This window comes from Cygnus olor, chromosome 6 (assembly GCF_009769625.2).
Source record: "Cygnus olor isolate bCygOlo1 chromosome 6, bCygOlo1.pri.v2, whole genome shotgun sequence".
NCBI lineage: Eukaryota > Metazoa > Chordata > Aves > Anseriformes > Anatidae > Cygnus > Cygnus olor.
Genome location: NC_049174.1, coordinates 21,587,529 through 21,608,704, shown reverse-complemented (window position 1 = coordinate 21,608,704; position 21,176 = coordinate 21,587,529). Strand labels below are relative to the sequence as shown.

The 21,176-nt window shown below is 38.4% G+C and overlaps 1 protein-coding gene across 3 annotated transcripts in view; it reads right to left on the bottom strand.

Moving 5' to 3' along the window:
• The window catches only part of GRB14 (growth factor receptor bound protein 14), a 66,270-nt gene extending 53,781 nt beyond the window's left edge, over positions 1-12,489 (bottom strand). Inside the window, exons 1-2 of one of the 3 annotated variants that reach the window (XM_040561502.1) lie at positions 12,298-12,489; positions 9,734-9,866 (exon numbers count right to left, since the gene is read on the bottom strand). The gene's annotated coding sequence lies outside the window, so the exon portion shown is untranslated. Of the gene's footprint in view, positions 1-9,733; positions 9,867-11,621; positions 11,677-12,297 lie in introns of those variants that run through there. The other 2 variants (XM_040561503.1, XM_040561501.1) reach the window with 2 other exon arrangements.
• Positions 12,490-21,176: the final 8,687 nt, after the last annotated feature.

Sequence of the window (21,176 nt, the reverse complement as noted above, 5' to 3'; positions counted from 1 at the left end):
GCACAGGCACACCTCTAAGATAACCGATCTACATTTCTCTCTTGAGATTTAAGTATTAAATATCATGAATGCTATTGGGCTAAAATATGAGCTGATTAGCTGCAAATGAATGTTCTGCGACTGAAGCAGGAGAAAAGAAAGTTCATGCTGTTATTGGAGCAGAGGTCTAATTTCTTCTCCCTTTTAAATCCTCCTCCCACAACTGCCCTTCTTGAAAAATTTTCTTTGGCCTGATTAGCATTTTTTTTAATCTTCCCATTTGAGGTGACTCCCATCAGGACTCTAACATGAGAGGCATACTTAAGTATGCTGTCTTGAAGATTTCCCTTTATCTTCATTCCCAAATTGAAGGCAGTCATAAAGGAACTAATTCCCTCAGAAGTAACAGCTTTAAACAAGTTCAAGACAAACAAGGAGAATATGGCCAGTGGTCAACTGTCATCTCCCACTTATCATTACAGGATTTTACCTGATTTTTTTATGGCATAGCATACATAAACATTACCACTGCAAAGAGTAAGAAGATCATAAAGCAAAAATTTGGAAAAACAAAACAAATACTGTACTAGTGGCTCTAGAGTTATCACATCGCAGAACAAGCAAGGCTTCAGCAATCTGTTGAAAATAGCTGACAGGAAGATACACATGTATAATGAATAGAAAATCATTTTACTGATCACAAATATTTAAGACTATTTAATATGCAATACGAAGTTAATTCCACCTGGTGAAAACTAACCAGGTTTAACATTGATGTTTATGTGAAGGTACATTTTGTGTACTCGAAATTTAAATTATTTGTATTGTAGCAACATTTACACAGAGAATTGTGTAATGGTGATATTCCTCACTTTGTTTTCCGTAGTTCTCAAGTTCTAATTTGAACAAATAACTCTCCAAACGTCTTAACTGCAACAATCCAAAGTTATGCTAATAACCATACTAAAACTCCTAACAGAAATTAATCTGAGTTTGAGCTCCACTCTTAATTTAATATTATAATATATATATATTATATACATATATATATAATATATAATTAGTTAATACCCCAACACTAGGGGATGACAACATTTTAGTATGTTTAAATACAAGTATTTTTATCGTCTTACATTAGTTTCTGTAGAGTAAAATTTATGGTAAACTACGTAGTGCTTTCTCCAGCTGTTGCAAAGCTTCTAATTCAAAGGAGGTGAAAGGAATAAACCTGACAGTAATCACATGATTACTCAATAAGAAACATCTGAGTTGCCAGCTTCACCAAACCTGTCGCATTTCAGGTAATTTAACCATTCATCACTGACAACTCTCATCTCATTCAATAGTATGTAACTGTTAAACTGTTTTCATTATAAAATTAGCAGAATATGAAATCACAGAATCATTTAGGTTGGAGAACACCTCCAAAATCATCAAGTCCAACCATTAACCTAGCACTGCCAAATCTACCACTAAACGATGTCCCTAAGCACCACATCTACACCTTCTGAATATCTCCAGGGATGGTGACTCAACCCAGTTCCCCGGGCTGCCTGTTCCAATGCTGCACAACCCTCTCAATGAAGAATTTTTTCCTAATATCCAACCTAAGCCTGCTCAACGTGAGGCCATTTCCTCTTGTTCTATTGCTTGTTGCTTGGGAGAAGAGACAGATACCTACCTAGCTACAATCTCCTTTGAGGTAGTTTTACAATAGGGTCTCCCCAAGCCTCCTCTTCTCTAGGCTAAACAACCCCTGTTCCCTCAGCTGCTCCCCATAAGATTTATTCTCTCGACCCTTCACCAGCCTTAATTTGTACACAAAATCCAGCAGGTGTTTACAATACTAGTCAATGAGATGACGAATGCAGATCAGAACAGGACCACAGAGGTTTTATAAGGCAAGATGACAAAACCGAGTGGAAAAAAAATGAAGGAAAAATAAAAGAAACACAAAAGCACATGAGACAGTCTTATTTTCATCTTATTGAAAATGGAAACTGCTGTGGCAATAAAACGAGAAAATGATCTATGGAGCTCTCACACAAATGCAGACATAAGCATACGTGTTTAGAATTTCAGTTTAAAAACATTGGTGTTTAAGTCTTTTAAGATTTTAAAAACAATCTTGTGGGGAATAGAAAATTTCTCAATACTTTGTGAATAGTATTGCTTCAAAAAGCAACAGAAGTCAGGACTTTAAACAGCAAACCACATAATTTTTCAATATGCATCTTAATCATAATCTAGAATAGATGATACAAAATTATGAATGTCTTGAAGTCAGACGGGAATGTTTATCTGTTTGGATTGAAAGACAGCTCAGACAGTGCTCCATAAAGGGAAGATGCCATTAGCTTTCTGTTGTTTAACTGAAGTCTTGCATCCCCCACCCAATGGTATCACTTACTGACAATGCCACTAATGAGAAGCCACCCGGAAAAATATCTGCCTAGAAAATACGTATTTAATCATGTATCTGTCCATGAAAGGTACAGAGCTGATACAGAATGACCTAACCATCTCAGTTCTCCAGTCTGACTTCACATAAATGTACCCATTCCCGGGAATGCTTATGAGAAAGAACAGTCTTAGCATCTACCACATCTCCTTCCCTCCTGAAAATTATGAGGGTTCAGGCTGCTGAACAGTCAGAGTTTAATCTTTTAAAGCCAAAGTCAATAAAACTAAGTTATCAGAAGTAATTCAGCAATGTTGAAGCAGAAGTTCCCTGCAGTTTCAGCGGGCCTTGACTGGCAAGTCTCTTCTATATTCAAAGAAATAGAGACTGTTTTTATCATTGCCTGCTTCAGTGACCTTGTGATTACATGGTTCTTTAGAGAGATCATGGGACCACAGCACCAGGTAGTGAACTCAGAATTCAGGAGATGAATACCAAAGCATAAATTTTTGAAGAACCAGAGTTTACAAATTTGCAGAGGTTTTCTACACAACAAATTAGATCTATTGCAATCTACCAGAATTTTCTTATTCCAAATACAACTTTCTGGATGGGATAGAAGAGGCAGTTTCTTGTACTGAGAAAACAGTCCTACCAGAAAAGATAAGAAATTTCAGTTTTGACTTTCAGGCAGATGAAGCCCAAAATAATCAAAATCAAAAGAATGATCAAAATCATTCCAATCTGACAAACACTGGAAAAAAGAAGACCAAAACCTCTGACAGTGCTGATGATTTTTTTGTTTTATCAAGCTATAAATAGGGGAAAATTTAAGCCTGACTTTCACCTGATATAAGTGAATTAAAGGGGTAGGAGCAATATCCTAGTAACCAGCAAAGTTAGAGTGACCTTGTTTGCTTGTTTATTAGAAATGGGGAGGGGGAAAGACATGTTATTTTTGTAAAGTTAGAATGTTTGGAGTCTTTGCTTGGGTTGTTTTTGGACAGTAACAAAGTACAAGGTTAATTTGTAATAACATTGATGGTTGATATGAAGTCTGACAGAAAGCAATTTCTTTTCTCCATAAGAAAGATACAATAATGAATGAACCAACAGAAAGAAGATAAAATAAACTACAAAAAGAAAAAGACAAGACTTAAACATGGGATTATTCCGAAGTTTTGCCAAGGTGATGTTTCAGACAGCTTATGCTATGCCACCTGAATATAAACCAGGCAACATTCTTTATTGCTAAAATAAGAAATTTTTCAACTCTGCCTCCTGATTCTTGCTTATATAAACCTGTGACTTTCTGTCACCATTTTGAGATGACTGGTCAAAGCTTATAGGGTGCGTGCACTAAAACAGCAAGTTGTAATAAGGCTCTAAGTAATTTTAACCTAATGTAATAGCAATAAATCCTTCTTTGGTGAGAGGGAACAGCCATTTAAACAAAGAACAGAGTATGGAAACTAGAGCTAAAACCTCCAGCTAAGTCACTGCAAAAAAAAAAAGTCCAACTGAATCAAGTCTCCTATTAGAGACTTCAGATAAAAACCTTGAGCTCTTTAAGTTGGTTCTGTGTAGGATATTTTTTTCTGCTAATCTGTAAATTGGTTGGAAAGACTTTTCCTCTTCCCTTGTGCCTCTCAAACTGAAAGTCTTTTGTGTAATTTAAGGGGAAGACATAGCAGGAACAGATATATGTTTAGGAGCTGGAAGGAAAAAAGATTAAGAACTGGTACCAGTGGATATGTGCAATGCTCTCCAGCCTGGAAAGAAGTCCAGCAAGAAACAGACAGACTGGAATTATAGAGTAAATTTAACTAATTAATCTTTGGTTGGAAAAGATATTTCAACCCTAAGGCAGTTAAAAATAGTGCAGATCCTGGAGTAATGCTATTTAAACCAAGGTTTCCAGACCTCCTTACATCTAATACAAGCATTTGAAACCAAATATATAAAAGTAATGATGGGTACCTAAGGCGTGATCTTCCAGAACTAATAAATTTAGGGTGTTCAGACAGAGTACCGTGCACAGACAAGGTAAGTGGAATTGACTAAGAAGAGATGCAAATGGCTCACCACTTTGTCTCCCCATCCTAACAGGATGGGTTTTTTTTCCTTCATCTGCCCAAAACACACATTAGATGTTAAGGCATACTTTGCATTGTAAGAACAAACAAAAGAATTATTCACTTGACAGCTCTAAGAGTATGGAAAACAAACATGAGAAAGCTCCTGTCCTTCAAAATTTGAAAATGGAAGTCGAAAATGGCTACTATGAGGAAACACAAGCACAAATTAGACCTTGCCAACACAGTTTGTACATACCAACATAATTATACTAGTAAGCACTCATTTATTTACCCAGAATAAATCTTACCATAGTATAAAAAACAGAAAATAAAAATTTATTCTGATTTCCAAAATAAATTCTAAAAGCATTAAATGAACACCAAAGTTAGCCAATATTATAAATGATATACTCCAGATTAATTTATCAGCAAGTACTTGCTTGGACATTCATGAATTAATACATATCAATGAAATTGTGTTTTTGTATTGTTCAAAAGTCAATAGGAAACAGGTATTTTAGCCAAAAAAATCTGTCATTAAAAAGTTTAAGTACCAGATACTTAGCAATTTACGTCTGTTAATAGAATTATCTGTAAATTTTTCAAGGATAAGGTTTCAAGAGGGTACACTAAAAGACCCTAAATTACAACTATAAAAAAATGGTACTCTGATTATAACAGTCAAAGCTCAATATAAATCAAAAACTTGGAATAGCACACATTTAAAGAAACATATTTTCCTTGCCATGAAGTTCCCCTCAGTTCTTCTTTTCCAAAGAGCTTCACATGAAAATCTTTGTAATGCAAAAAGGGAAGTGACGTTTCACTACAATCAAATATGTATTTGAGGTTTTTTATATAATTGATTTCCAAGAAGGAACATTGTGGGAGTATATTTGGATTCTAAATGATAAAAATATCTACTTGTTTAGAACATCAAGAAAGACAAAAGAGGCAAGATATTATACCAAAGAATTGAGTGTTCTTCACCTTGAGATTCACTTGAGTTTTATTTTTGCACTTCTAATTGAACTTAAAGAAACAAGGCACTAATTACCTTGAACTACTTTTGTGATGAAACACTTTCTGGCTTATCCTTGAGCAGGGCAAGAACTGTCACTCCAGTGCAAATGATTCAGGCTTTGTTTTCAGAAAGACTTAAAAAGAAAGCTTTCATAACTATAGTAACATGGTTTTAGGTCATTTGACCGAAGAAAGCTGAAAGTATACTAATGAACAGAAAATTATATATTTTTTTACAAGTAACATTTTTCCCTAGTAATATCCATTTTGATCTTAATTAGAGACAAAAGGATGAGTTATTCATTTTGAAAATTAAGACAGCTAATGCACGTTTTACATGTTCAGTTCCTTGCCAGTTCTTAGAGAACACAGACTCCAAGACACAATTAGATTTCCATATGTGAGCTCACATACTCCACATAATAACAGAAAACACCTAATCCAGTGTCATGAAAGGCAACATTTCCCACCATGTACCGAGTTGACTGCGTTGCATTGGGCATGAGGGGAAAGCCAGGTGGTTTTTTTTTTGCCTTTTCAAATAAAAGTCTTCCACCCTGAACATAACATTTAGTTTATGCGAGCATCTATGACACTATTCATATCAAAAGCACCCAATCCCCTCCTACATTTCTTGCAGGGACACCAAACTTGATGGTTTCATAGAGAGTAGATTTCACAATCCACAAAGCGGTCTTGCCAACTATACATTCAGCTGTTGATTTCATCTCCAGATTACTCCCTTAAGGATGAAGATATTAATCCCATAATCCCACTCCCATTCGCACTGCATCTCAAAGTTCTCCTTCCCAAACACGGGTGTGATCAGCTCCATGGGACCACCTCCATGAAATGCTCCATTGAGAACAGGTCAGCTGAGGAACAAGTCTGCCTGCCTCAGCATGGTCAATGCAGACGTTCTTTCCATTCTCCCGGCTCCCATTTCTCTCTCTAGGAGAATAAAATTTGTCACTATACTGACTCTGTGCTATTACTGCTTATTTTTGAATCCTGTCATTCCCCTCACCCTTCTTTTTTAAATTAAAAATAAATAAATAAAAATTCAAGGTTGCCTCTTGAAGTAAGCTTGTTCTCACTACTGCTAACATGTTAGGATTATGAGTCTGTGAGGATATAACACAAAATTATTCCAAACAGCAGGAGGAAGAATGAGACCAACAGCTGTGTTTTTGAGGCAGACCAAGTAATGTTCGGACACAAAGATTTCCTACTTCCCAAGCATAGAGGCAATTCACCATTCCGCTATGTGCTTTTTTTAACAATTTGCTGCTTGCTCCACAAACAGATATACTGTTCAAGCAGCATGTTCAATGCTTTAAGAGGATTTATGATAAAAGATCGTGAAAAGACACTAAGAACATCAGTTTAGAAAAACAAGAGTTCTAAATAACATTAATAATCTACTCAGAAAAAGAAAGATATTTAAGAACTTCAGCCTTTCAGATGTCACAGGTGTTATGAATACGAGAGTGGTAATGTCACAGATAGATATTTCTGACAACTTCTTTTTTCCCTGGAAACAGAAAATCTTTTCTGGAGATAAAAATAAGACAAAAGAGGCATGAATTCTTTTTTTTCTTTTTGAAACACATATTTTGATAATAGTTACCTATTAGACATAAGTAGAAACTCACTCTGTAATTTCTCTTTATTATACCTGAAATTAAAAACACAGCAGACGAAGAAACTAAATCAGAAAGAAAGCAATCTAAAAGAATCATTGAAAACATATGTAGATCATCACAGAGTGAGCAGAAATTATTCTGGCAGCTGTCAACGCTGTATACAAAAAAAAAAAAAAAAAAAGGAGAAGAAGAAAAAGAGTGCTTAAGTGTACCTGGTTCCTCTCGTTTCTCTTAAGAGTTAGGAAATTATCACACTGCAATAGTAATATCCATGACCTTCAGGGCTATATTCAGTTAGGGGTTTGTATAGTGATTAGGTATATGCAGAAGGAGCTGTGTAGGCTAACCCAGAACATGATGTGGAAATGCCACATTTCCAAGCACAGCCCCCACAGCTAACTATGGGAAGTCAAAGCCACAGCTTGCTCCTCCTCTTTGCACACCTGCTTAGCATCCACTCCCTCTCCTTTTCATAGCTAAGTAATTTCCCAAAGATATTAGAAGACTTCAAGCTGAATTTCAGAGATACAAGTTTAACTCAATACTTGCCATTTGGCCATAACCTTTGATAACTTCAGATTAATAACAAAAGAACAGTCGTGCCATGTCTGACAAAAGGTCTGCATAGCCCAGTACCATTTCTCCAGCAGTGGCCATACACAGATACCTAGGTAAAAGGCTTTGTGATGAAAACTATGGTCTTGTTAAAATGCCTCCGGCAAATATGAAGACTCCTCTCTATTTTTCTGCACTCTGGAAAATGGATCAGGCCCTCTGTAGACACTACTATTATTTTAACTTGCTTTGGCAAGTAAACCAATGTTTCTTGATCCTGCTTTTACAGAGAGTACTACATTCTTCAATGGTAAAATGGGAGAAATTAAAGGACTGCAAGAAGAAACTGTCACAAAAGGTATAACAAGAGCCCGTCTGAAAAAACAGAAGTGAAATCAGTGAAGCTATGAACTTCAGTTTCTCAGAGACTAAAGCTTACATTTAGCTGGCTTAACTGATCATGCCAGTCAGTAATTTTAAACATGACAGGCCCCAAAAGCAGACAGTTGACCTTTCTGTGTTAAATCATGCTTGGGAAATCTACTTTCCAGTTGCAAGCATGAAGACTACCACAATGAGTGCAATTTAAGCCAGCAACAAGAGTTATTTGAACTAATTTTTAAAATGTGACTCCCAGTCCTTATGTTCTGAAAGATAATGTTACCAGTTTGGTGGTTTTCTTGCTTCTGCAGAAAGACTGTCAGTGCATAGGCATGAAACTAACACAATTTTACCCCATTGCATTTGCAGTGCTTATATATAAACTGACCAGAAATACTTCAAATTAGCATTGCTGTTGTAGGAAAGAATTAAAAGTGATACAAATAGTCAGAAAGACACCACAGCTATTTTTAGAAAACATACAATATATGACAAGATTGAATCAGTGGAGTTTCCCAGACACATACATGATTTTCACAAGAGATGGGAGGGAAAAATAAGAAAATGTTTCTCATTAAGTTGTCCACCCAGAAATTTCCTAGTAAAGTCTCTGGCATCTATTCTTTCCAGCAGGTGCACAGAAACAGACATGGCTGGTCAGCTTCAGAAAGGTTAATACAATTACAAGAAACTTCAACTTCCACACCATTTCTTGATGCAAATTTAAAAACTGAATTAGCAACATCAGTAAAAGTTCTTACACCTCCAATATCGCTCCTAAAGCTGTTAAGACAGAGATCTTGCAGACCACCAAAAAAAAGAGAATGTGAAGGAAGTAGCACCCTTAATCTCGCAAGCGTTCCTTGTCAGACTTCTCTTCAGTCTCAAAAAAAGAAAAAAAGGAACAGGTAAGCTTCTAAGGAGCGAAACAGATCTTCAACACCAGTAATCTCCATTAATTGGAAACTCTATCCTCTATCCCTGCTCAGGAAAACAAATACAATGCTTGCGAACAGAACTAAGTGCACCAGCAGGTGTGTTTGCCCACTCAGAGCTTCCCTTGGCTGACATTTTAAGGTATTTATAGAAATACAGTAACATCATCAAGACATATATATACAGATGTATAACATCAACTACACACACACACACACAAAATATACACACACATATATAGAGACACACATATAACATCAACTATGCACATAGATACAAAATATAGCCACGTACACAGCATTTGTTCCTTCCCCTTAAGTTTCTTTTTTATTCCGTTACCCTTGCAAAATTAGACATCCAGAAAAAAGGAGCTGATCAGTGATTGTTAAAGCCCTCCATGCCATAGAACTGATGACAATAGTTGGAGGTAGGGAGGAGGAAAGAAATTAACTTCATATTTAAGGACGTAAGGTATTGCCTGCCCATGGTTCGGCTTCATCCAAAAAATCTGTACAGTCCAATTTAGACTCTGTGTAAGAATAGTCATGTCTTAAGACACAGATTCCGAAACCTCATTGCCTACAAGCACTGATGATCTCCAGGGAAAATTTCACCAAATTACAGAAATATGGAACACCCTTATTAGAAAAATATTTTAATAGGTAACTTGGGTTTTCTTCAAGCCTTCATGAAACCACTTTAGTATTTGTCAAATAATAATTTAAAAATCTTACCTGTTTTTTTCTTGAAGTTGCCTTGGGCAACAGACTGGCTGACAAAACGGATGCGAACGGAGAGCAACACAGCTCAGGAAAAGGATTTGGAATTGATGGGATCTCCAAAACACTGTCATCTTTCTTTGTTCTCCTATTTCAACAGAATATATAATAAAAAGAGATAATTACAAAAAATGCTGTTAAAATTACAGTAACCAACTACAGTGCATGCCATACTAAGGCACTAATACCATGATATTTTCTGGTTGCAGTAATTAGCTTTTTTGTGCAGTTATTTTTTAATCAGTAGGCTGAATCTATTAACATATAGTGCTTAACTCTACTTGAAAGCAATCCAAGTACTCAGCTCTGAATATAAAGTTGTTTTAATATGTGTAAGTCTTTGCAGACTAAGAGCATGGATATATTTATATTGGCTCCTCAGGACATTAGTAAATATTTTGTTGTCCCTGTGTTCATGCCATTCCCTATGTACAAATATTACAACAGCAGATGCATGCAACTTCTCAGGAGTACTTCCCAAGTACATCACAACTATATATTGAACAAATTGAAACTTTTTTTTTTTCCCCCCAGGATCAGGAGTCGAAGTGATTGACAAGACAAAATAGTGCAAAGCAAATGAGCGTATACTCATTTCCATCTTCAATTACTTTTGTATCTGAATCTCCATAGCTCCATCACAAAATAAATGTCTCAGTAGTTTCAGGTGACTTAAATATATCTGTGTCGTAAATATCACCAAGCAGCACTTGCAAGAGTTTGGAAGCTAATCGCTGCTGTACTTGCTGAAGAGCTCCGTTAAGCACTGGTTTAGAGTGCTGCATTAATAACACGGTTGGCTAAAATGCTGGGCACATTACCCTGCATGGTTTTCTCACACGGCAAATATCAAAGAGCACTTTTTCTACTTGATTTCACTTGGGGAGCAGCACCCGAAGCACCCCAGGTATTTGACTCTGCCAGCGCATAATGAGATTTCTCTACATGTGTGAGTTGATGACTCCAAGCTTAATGTTTAACTTTATTACATTCATTATTGTCGTTTGAGATTTCACATACTAATTGGTATAAAAGTGTGGAAAACCATCAAGGTAAGGTAACAATGCGGACTGATGATGGTTTTCTTTCTGGAAACCCACACAGCACATTCCTTTAACGTGATACCCAGCATTAAGAAGGAGTGAAAAATAGTGTATGCAGCATTTCAATATTTCCTAAACTTGATCGGATCGGATGCTTCATAAAAAAAAAAATAAAATAAAATTTGGCTCGCAGTTTCCTGGACTAAAAATAAAGATCAATGGCTTTCAGACTAGCCTCAGGGGCAACAAACACAGCGCGCATATCCCCAGCAGCAGCAGTGACAGCAGCATCGCTGCGGTGAGGCAGCTCTGCCAAGCGCCAGGGGAAGCCGCTCTGACAGCGAAGTAGCGGCTCGGGTGGGCTTGGCGAGGCGGGATCGGCAGCGGCGTCCCTCTTCGCCTCAAACTGGGAAACCTCTTAGAAATATAAATGGGGAAAGAGACGGGGGGGGGCGCACCCACGGCAGCAGATGCGCCGCACGAACCCCTCCCGGGGCACCAGCATCCCACCCAGCAACTTTTCAGAGCACGTTTCGGGGCCGGCAGCCCGGCGCAGAGCCCTCCCGCCCGCCGTTAACTTTCCCCTCGCCGCGTGTCCCAGCGCCGGCCCCTCGGGCAGTCCCGCTCAGCGCCGCCGAACAACTCCCCAAGCCCCGGACAAGGCCGGGCCCGGCCGGGACCGCCCCGCCGCCGCTTCGCCCCCTTCTCCGCCCCGCCCGGTGCAGGCACCCCCAGCCCCCGGACGGCAGCGGGCAGGGGCCGGGGCCGGGCTGGCGGGGCCCTTGGGACCCCGGTCTTACCTGTCGGGGGGCGGCGGCGGGGGGTGCCGGCCGGGGGAGCGCACCTCGCCGCGGGGGCCGGGCGGCACGGCGGGCAACGGGGCGGCCATCGGCGGCGGCGCCGTCCCGGCAGCGCGGCAGGCACGTCGGCGAGCGGCCCCGGCGCTGCCGGGCGGAGGCTGCTCTCGGTTGCGGAGGAGGGGGGACGCGGCGGGGAGTGGGGGGGGAAGCGCCGCCCGGGCGGCGAGCGGCACCGAGCGCCTTCCCCGGCACACGCCTGCGGGCGGCGGCGGGGGCGGGCGGCGGGGAGTTGGGGGGGGACCTACCCGTGCCGTCCCGCCTGCCGCGCCTCGAACCTGCCGCGGCCGGGAGCGCACCTGCCCCGGCTCCGGGCGGCGGGACGGGCCTGACAGGGGGTCGGGATGGGTGCGGGGATGGGGAGCCCCCGCTCCTGAGGAGGCCGCCCCGGCGGGCAGCCCCCAACGGCCGTAACGGTTCCCAGAGCGCCGCGAGGCTCGGCCCGAGGCTTCCCTGCCCCGCGGCCCGCGCGGTGATCGCCGCCCGACGGACCTGGGCCGTCTTCTCAGCGCCACACAAATCATTAACTGAGCCGCCCGGTGCCTCTGCGAGGTCGGGAGTTGGTGCCTGTGCCTTGCAGAAATAAGGGATGAACAGAGCTGGGAAGTAAAGGCGTTACCTTTGTGCCAAGCAAGCAGCTTGCGGGAAAGCTGGGTGCCCAGCTGGGCCAAGGACGCAGGTTGAGCTGCGGCTCCTGCGAGCGCAGTGTGGGCAGCTTGGGCCTCGGCCTGCTCCGCTGCGGCCTGTGCTGCTGAGGAACACGGCTCCTGCCCTGGTGTGTATACACACAGCCCTGTGTGCCAATTCCACGGCTGTTTATACCAGTGTCATCCCGTTACCAAATAAAAATCCCCCCTCGCTGTCTGAAGAGCAGTTACACATCACTGAGCAGAAGGGGTAAAAGTGCGGAAGTCATTGGATCTGGTGGAGAGGTGAATAACTTGAGCCTAGCCCAATGCCTGGCAGAAACAGCTGTATGGAGAAACCTGATTTTATTCGGCTTCCTCAGAAGCAGTAACTGAGAATACAGAATGTCTGGGGACAAACGTGCTTTCCTGTTTTCCTGAGCCCACTGAAGAAATCCTCACACGCACGCCAAAATTTTCGATCAGAGAAAGATTTTTTTTTCCAGAATAGTAGCAATACTCACAGTTTTCATTTTAGCTGAGTTGCAGATGATTTTGCAGGACATTTGTTTTCAATGAAACGAAGGATTCCTTGTCTTCTAAACAGTTCATTCTCTGTTATGCTGTCAGCCGAAGTGTGAGTGCGATTAAGAATTCTTATATACAGGGACTGGCAAACATATCCGGAATTTTACACTGTCGGATGATTGATTTGATTTGTTTATTGCTTGCGAACAGCTATCTTTTTATACATTTGCACAGGCCAGACTAATTTTGTCTAACTGATTCACTGGTGTATATATACATGGCATGTTAAACTTCACTTTCTTCAAAAGAATAGAAGAAAGGACAACTGGTGTGTGTGTTATAGGTAGAAAACTGGGCTCAGGAAGAAATAAAAACCTTCAAGTGGCAATTCCAGGCTGATACTAATCAGCATTTTAAAAGTTTAACCACGAAAAGAAAATATGTTTTGACTTTTCACCCAGTCTGTGCAACTTATTTCATAGCTGCAACCTGACATACATGGTAGGTTTTTGCGTCTTTGGCTTAGTCATGTAATTGGTTTAAAATGGCAGGCAAATAAAAAAATCACAATTAGAATATTAACAAATAAATTAAATACTTCTGCATTTCCAAATAGGCTACGATTCCAATGAGTCATGACAGCAGAAAAGGAAAGATCAACAAAGATGTAATGCTATTATAATTTCACTTGAATGTAGTAATTTAAGAAAAAAAAAGACTTTAAAATTTTTAATTTTTCTACTTCTCATAGTCTGTCCTGATGCTTGCTGCTTCCAGTGCTTTCTGTGAGAATAGTGCTGTACAAGAAAACACAGTCATCAAAACACTGAGGTACAGAAAGATCTAAGTGATTGCTCTAGCATAGAACAGGAAACATTGCATAGGTGAGAATGTGAAAGTTTCTTCTGACTTACTGTTTCTCTCCTTTCAAACAATTGTAAGAATAAGAAACAGTGCCTGAACTTTACGAGTTTTCTGAGAGCATTTGACCTAGACTCTGTTCAAGAGTAACCTTTTTAACTTTTTCTTTGAACAAGTTCAAACCCAGTCACCTTTGATGACAATTAATAATGTTGGTATTAAAAGGCTCACAGATTTTTGCTATGCCCCAACACCAAAATACTTGTTTACAATACAGTTGAACTGTGTGACTTGACTTCATTTTTATCATAAATGCACCTAAGCTGCCTACTCTTTCGTACTCTGCTTCTGCAGCACAATAGTCCTCGTTCTAAGACAATTTCTCTAAAACTAAATTTCTGGGCATTCTTCAATCCTCAACTCAATAGATTTGTTTTCTCTTTAAAAATTTTTAATTTTTTGTTAGCCGTAGTCATATCCAGGTGTTTATCAAGTAAAATAAAAACTACATATCAAAAAAAAAAAGCACAACAGATTCAAGCTATTCAGTATGCACCCCACTTTCGGAAAATCAGGCTCTCCAGTTCTCAAAAGCCTGTGTGCTATTTAGAACTACAGCACTTGATTAATGTGATAAAATTATGCCTTTAATTAGAATAAACTTTCACAGTTATTACTGACAAAGTGAAAGTTTAAAAAATCCAAATTATCTGTGATTATCTCTAAAAAACATGGATTTTTTATTTCACCCTTCCACACATTCCCCCTTGTTTTAATCAAGGTATTTTGAATTTGTTTTTGTGGCCTGATCCTAGAAAGTTTCACCATCATTTCTTAAAGATGGTTACGCTAAGAGAAATAATAACATACTTTTACACCATCTTCTGTCATAGTAACAGTAGCAGAGAAAAGGATTCTTTCTACTGAACTGCTAGGTTGGAGCAACAGAACTAGCTAGTTCTTCCAGTGCAAGGCTATAACCAGGCCCAAGTCTTGTTTCCCAATGTAAAGTTTCCTCTACAAGTACCATAATGTGAACTGCATCAAATGTAATATAAGGGGTCATCTTAAAAATAATAATAATAATACTTTGTCCAGTAAAAAATGGCATTCCCCAAGATGTAAATCTGAATTTGTAATTTATGTGTCTGTTGCATCGATGCATATAGAATACACTGAACACAAACTAACTTTTCTTGTTTGTGGTCCTGACACTATGAACTGTGCATCGTTCCTCATTCCTGAACATTTTGAAAGCTCATTTTTAACTTTGAAAACTGGCCCGTCTGTTTGGGCAGTACTTCAAGAGAGCCAAATTTATCCTATGAACACTCAGAGATATCAGTATCTAACTTCTTGGCAGTAGTGCATAACTCTTTGAAAGTTATCTGTGGTTGAACGTTTTGTAGGAGTTTTGCCTATTATTACAGCATGCATTTAATGTTAAGTTTAGCATTATTGTTGAAATGTGTACCTTCAACTGCAGATAGGGAAAAGGTTCCAAGGGATTAAATCAGTACCACCAGTCTCAGTAGTTTCCAGAAGCTGCTCTTCACCCTAATCTGAAACTCCCTCTGCGTGTACTTACACAAACCACATCACAGTAATGCTGTGGTGCTTCCCCCAACTTAATTTTCTTCTTCTGCACTTACTGTTGAGAAGCAGCTTTGTGCTCTGTTTTGTTGTTTGCTTTGGGCTTGGGATTTTTTTCCCCATTGAAAAGCAGGAACACTTAAGTGTACTTTCATAAGGAACTTGAGTACAGGGGTGGATTTTATTGCTATCTTTGACAGGAGTGTTTGTTATTTCAATAGCAAGTTCTGTGATTCCCTGTGACAGTTTTGTCCTCAGACCAGAACATCTCCCTGTTGGAATTTTCCCTTGAACTGTAACACAAGAACAGAATTAAATTCAGTGCAGGGTTTTGAGAGTGATACCCTTCAAGTCAATCAAATCAAAACAAGAGCTTATGATTTCTGAAAGAGGTCTTTGTAGCTAAAACCAAATAATTAGGTTCGGTATAGGGTTGACTGGATGTCATGTAGGGCCTGTGAGATGCAGGTCAGACAACATGACATACTGGCTTTTGCTTCCTCAGCCTGAGGTTGTATGATATCGATCATTCAGCAGCATCTATAATAAAATGTGTATTAGGTGATGTGACCTGCACTGGCCAACCTTGAAATTCTTTAGGGAATAAAGTTCCTTTCTAAAAAGAGAGAACTGTAATAGTACAGGGTGAACATTACATATGTATGGATTACGTTGGCTAGGTTTTCATCTAAAGGGTCTAACTCTGCTAGACTAGATGTAGTCTGGGTAGTTGTGGATGGATGAACCACATAATATACTGCTACAGTTATTTCTGGAAGTGAATAGTCAAGTCTCAGGAAACCAATGTAGCCATGCCAAATGTTTGTGTTGATAGCTTTGTAATGGAAGAAACATTTTTCTTTGAATGCATTTCTCTGTTCTTAATTATCTCTTGTAAACATTTGATAATTAATGTTTCATTAGCACCTCTGGAATAACTACTGTGAAGAGTGGACAACTTTAAACATCACATAACAGAATATTTAGTGAAATTTAAAAAGTGATATTTCACAACAGCAGAGTATTGCTGATACTTTTTACAGCCCTATTTCTAGAACTTTGCCTTATACAGAAAACATAATTTCTGACCTTATATACCTTCAGAATATTTTACACAAACATATAATTACTATGAAGTGAAGGGTGCAGGCGACTATGCTATCTTGTACTCTTTGTGTTTATCCAGAATGTAGAAATTCAGTGTCTGTAATGTCAGTTGCTGGAAATCAGATTCAAGGTCCTTTAACAGTAATCATTTTGTAGAAGGGGAAATAAAATGCAAGCATTAAAAAAAAAAAAAAAAGGAATGTAGAGCTAAAATGAGACTTTTTACAAACAGCCACACTACTCCTAAATCACAGCCATTTCTGAGCTGCTGCCAAGGACACTGAAGCATTAGTACCAGACAAAGCATATCTCCTGATATGCAGAAAGAGGAGGGGAGATGTGGAGTTATTTGGGGCAAAAAGGAACAACCTATCTGGTCAGCCTCAAGTAAGATAGCATTTCACTTTTGTTATCAGACTAACAAGGTTGATATAAGAAATTTAAAGACAAAATTAATTCTGTATTTTGAAAAAAATACATATGTACGGTGATTCATTTACCTAAATGCAGGGATCTAGTGCCAATTTAGATACCTATTCTACCTTGCCCTAGGAAGACATGGGTTTCCTGTTCATCCTCTGTCATATATGACAGCCCAGTGTGTATGTTTTAGAAATTCTTGGACATTAAATATTGCACCAGATATTTGTATTTAAGTGCCTGAATTTTACTCACATTTTTTCTTCTTTGCTTCTGTAACATGCAGCTCACAATAGACCATGCATGACTTTATGAAACTAAATGAAAGTCTAGTAACTTCAGACATGCTGCATTGTAAAATTGGATTTTGGTAGCTTTCATTAGATCTAAGGAGGTTTTTCTCTCATTCAGGGAATAGTAAGAAAATTAAATGTGATTGTGTACATATCTTGTGATGTGGGGAGGAATTTATCTCTTCCAAAATCACTGAAATAACTTAGCCTAGATTTGCACCCTCAAATTTGCACCAGCCCTGATACAGCAAAGCAATTTCTAAATCAACCTACCTGTGCTTGTGCAATGTAAAATGCCTTGAAAATGGGCTCTGAAATTGAAAGCTTTGATGAATCTTAATGATGGAGTAATTACATTGCTCCCAAATGACAGAAAGTAAAACAAACAAATGCTTATCTGGCCAGCTGGAATTCCTATGGTACTGCATCTGTAGGATAACGTATCTGCCACTATTTTAATACATTGCCTGGTAGGGTATTTAGTCCTCTTGGAATAAATTAATCCCACAGGATTTACACAAAGAGTATTTGCCCTATCTCAAGAGTTTTTTTCCAAGAAATCTATATTCAAGGAATGCAGTATTCAATAAACCTTTGAAAAAATCAACCTACTGTTCATGTTTTAAAAGCATTGTGCCGACTACTTGGAAGTTATTATATTAATAGGTTATTAATGCAAATGTCTGTAATTCAGGAACCCTATCTAACAATGACAATCTCAGCACTTACTATGAACCTAATTATTACAACATCAGTACACCTAACATTTTAATGTATTTATTCCCTTCATACAGACGAGTAAATGTTTGCATCTTTATGTGCCTGAATGTCTTTAAAAATTAACCCTAAGTGGGTGTTTAGAACATCTGACTTTAGACACTCCAGCAGGGCAGCTTGGCCATTTAACACAGAGGCATAGAACTTCCATGGAGAGAGACAGAAGACTCCAGAGATCAACTGAAAGCACCTAAGGTTTTTAGTGCTGACAGCCATCCCAGAAGACCTTTTGGTTTCCTGTGACTACACTGGAAACTTAGGGTGAACTGTCTTCTGACTTAAGCGTCTCAGGTAGCTGTTAAAAATTAGACAATGCAATTAATTTGCTCCGTGACTTTCTCATGATCTAATGAAATTTATGGCTGAGCAAGGAATGCAAACTCTGAGTCCAAAATTAGTTCTCTAGCAATCAGGCCATCCTTCTGTGTAACTATAATGAAGCTTTCTTGTTTCTAAAAATAAAAAGGTAAAATATATTAATACTTCAGTACTCCTGACAATGAGCTTTAAATCTGGTCTAAAAGGTGATCCTCCATTGAGCTGTGGAAAAAAGTACATTTTCCTTTGCTTTCAAGTTTATTGAAGCTGTGTGCTGTAGCTGTTTAGTAGCCACTCTTCTTTCATTTTAAAAGCAATTTTTTCCTAATTTTACCATTACAAATAGCACAATTTCAAAACACTGAGTATAGGCATCCTACTAGTCCACTTTTGTGTATTCATGAAGGAGACATTACATAAGACATGAATAATAACGTACAAAATAATCCCAGAGAATAGTGTTTCACTCAGTGGTCCTCTAAATTCTAGTAAGTCAAAGAATCTTACAGAATTTTCCCTTGGAGGGGGAAGGGAAATGAGAAAACTCACTACTGAACATGTTCATAAATAATTTGCACCTGACTTCAAAGAAAATTAACATCTGATGTATCTGAAGCAATTGGGCAACAGGAATACAAACTGAGATCACATCTGAAATTAGGAAAATTATTAGAGCCACTCAACGTTTTTAAATTCAACCTTCAGTGTCCTCAATCAGTTTCATGAACTTAGCTCAGTCCATTGTTTGAGAATTCAAAGATGATAAACCAAGTCATGTTTTTTTTGTTTGTTTATAAAGTTCTTTGGACTTACTTTATAAAACAATAGAAATGTAGTTTTCAGACTTCTAAGCCTCTTGAACTTTCATTGTATCATCCAAGAAGAACTATTGAACTGATGTGTTCCCTTTTCATAAGTCAGGGTTTTTATAAAGCCATGTTAGACACAGAAGTTGGTATTCTGTCTTACTGCTGGATTTCTGTGCTACTGGATCACTCGAGATTACCTACCCATTCCTCGTAAGGAACAAGCACACAGTCACATTTCTGTCAAATTAGCCACAGTGCATGATAAAGAATCTGTAGTGGCTTTATGTTTCTATGTTGACTTTATGCAAACTGTGGGAGGACAGACAGTATCTGATCTGACATAAAGCCTACTGGTAAAAATTCAACCCACCAAAACTCTTAACGAATTTGAACCAACGAAGTGCGTTTGTGGATGTTTGAGTCCCATGGCTATAGCAGCTCTGATCAAGGCCTTAAGTCAATTTTAGCCTGTTGTCAAGCCGTGTCAGAGCCAATACTAAGCCTCTGACCAAGAAATCAGACTGAAGCCAGATTGTGTCACTGAAGGTGACACATGAAATGCCCTAACTTTGCACGTTTGCCTAACTGTGCACGTTAGATGGTGCCTTAACTGAATTCCAATTTACATTCTGCAAACCTGCGTGGTTTTAGTGGGAGAAATTTTTCACTGTAGCTGGAAGTAGTCCATTGCATACTGCATTCAGCACAAATGTAATTGCAGTTCAGCAGTTGGTGAATTGATTTTTTTTTTTGCATGGACTGATTTGCTTCATTGCAGCTTAGATTGAGGCAAAAATGGATGTACAGTTTTCACAATATTTTGATTTTCCACGTGGAGTAAGAAGCCATCATCTAAATACGAGGCTCCCAAACATTCTACTTTCAAAGCAGCTTTAAAAGGTGTATTCCCATTTCTTTTATTAGCACAGTCTCTTCAGAACATTTCTCTTTTTGTTTATTTGAAAGGAAAATCTACCGTTAAGTGATTTGTTAAGACGTTTAAAACCCATTTTCTACAGATAGTTTGTCTGGCTCTCAAGCAAGAACGTAGGCTTCTATTATAACATATTGGGAGCTTTTAAAACCCAAGCAATTCATAATAAATTTATTCAAATTGACACATTTCTGGTTACAATCTCTTCATTATTTCTTCAGAGTTATGAAACATGAATTAGATCACTGTAACCACACCACCAGTCAAGGAAATCTAATTTGCCATGAAGTATGTTTGTGTAGTCATCGTGTAGCTCAAGGCATACATCAGATTATTTCCTTGTACTGTTTCATATATTAGTGTTATTCCAAAGCCTAGAGTGGTATTATAATCTCATCACATTTAGTTTTAAAAAATATTCTTACACAGCAGGCTCTAAAAATACATAGCTACATAACAAATTAGAAAAAATTACATCACTAAAATCTATTAGACGTACATCGAAGTGTATTTCAGATTATTTTATATATTTCAAACACTCTCTGTTTAAGCAGTACACGTATTTTATCATTGTAGCTAACCAACTAGCCAGTATTATATTCAATTCAAATTAAAGCTGAATTAAATTAACACAGCGTAGAAATCCTGAATCATGAGAATAGAATCATTAAAATGATCAACATAAATGAAAAAAAGACTTTTTAAAGTAAAATGAGAAGGTTCTCCATAAGTATTTTTTCCTCTCTTATACTTGATTTATTAAATTCTTCTAAAAAGAATGAAGTGAATTTTATATATATATATATATATATATATATAAAAGAAGCTGATAGCCTCTTTTACAGCTTCTTAGGATGGAAAGATTTTTTTCTCTCTCTCTCACTTTGCTGTCAGAAATGAAAGCCTGAGCTGCAATTATTAAAGGTCTGAATTTGCATTTTTCAGCAATCCAGAGAAATGAGAGCAGTTATTGTTATGAACATTATCAAGTTGTCTACACATCTTCTAACAAAGTTGTTGGTCAGCTGTTTGTTAGATGCCCTTCCAGTTATCAGATAATCTCATAGTAGATCAAAAAGAACAGCAGATTAAAATGATAGCTTTGTATACTCACAGATGGTAGATCCTCTATAAACTAAAGCAACTGGATGCAGTGCCTAGTGCTAGCAGCTAGCGCTAGAAAATTTGCAGAAGCTAAAAATACAGTGATGGATTTATTTGTTAATAGCTGA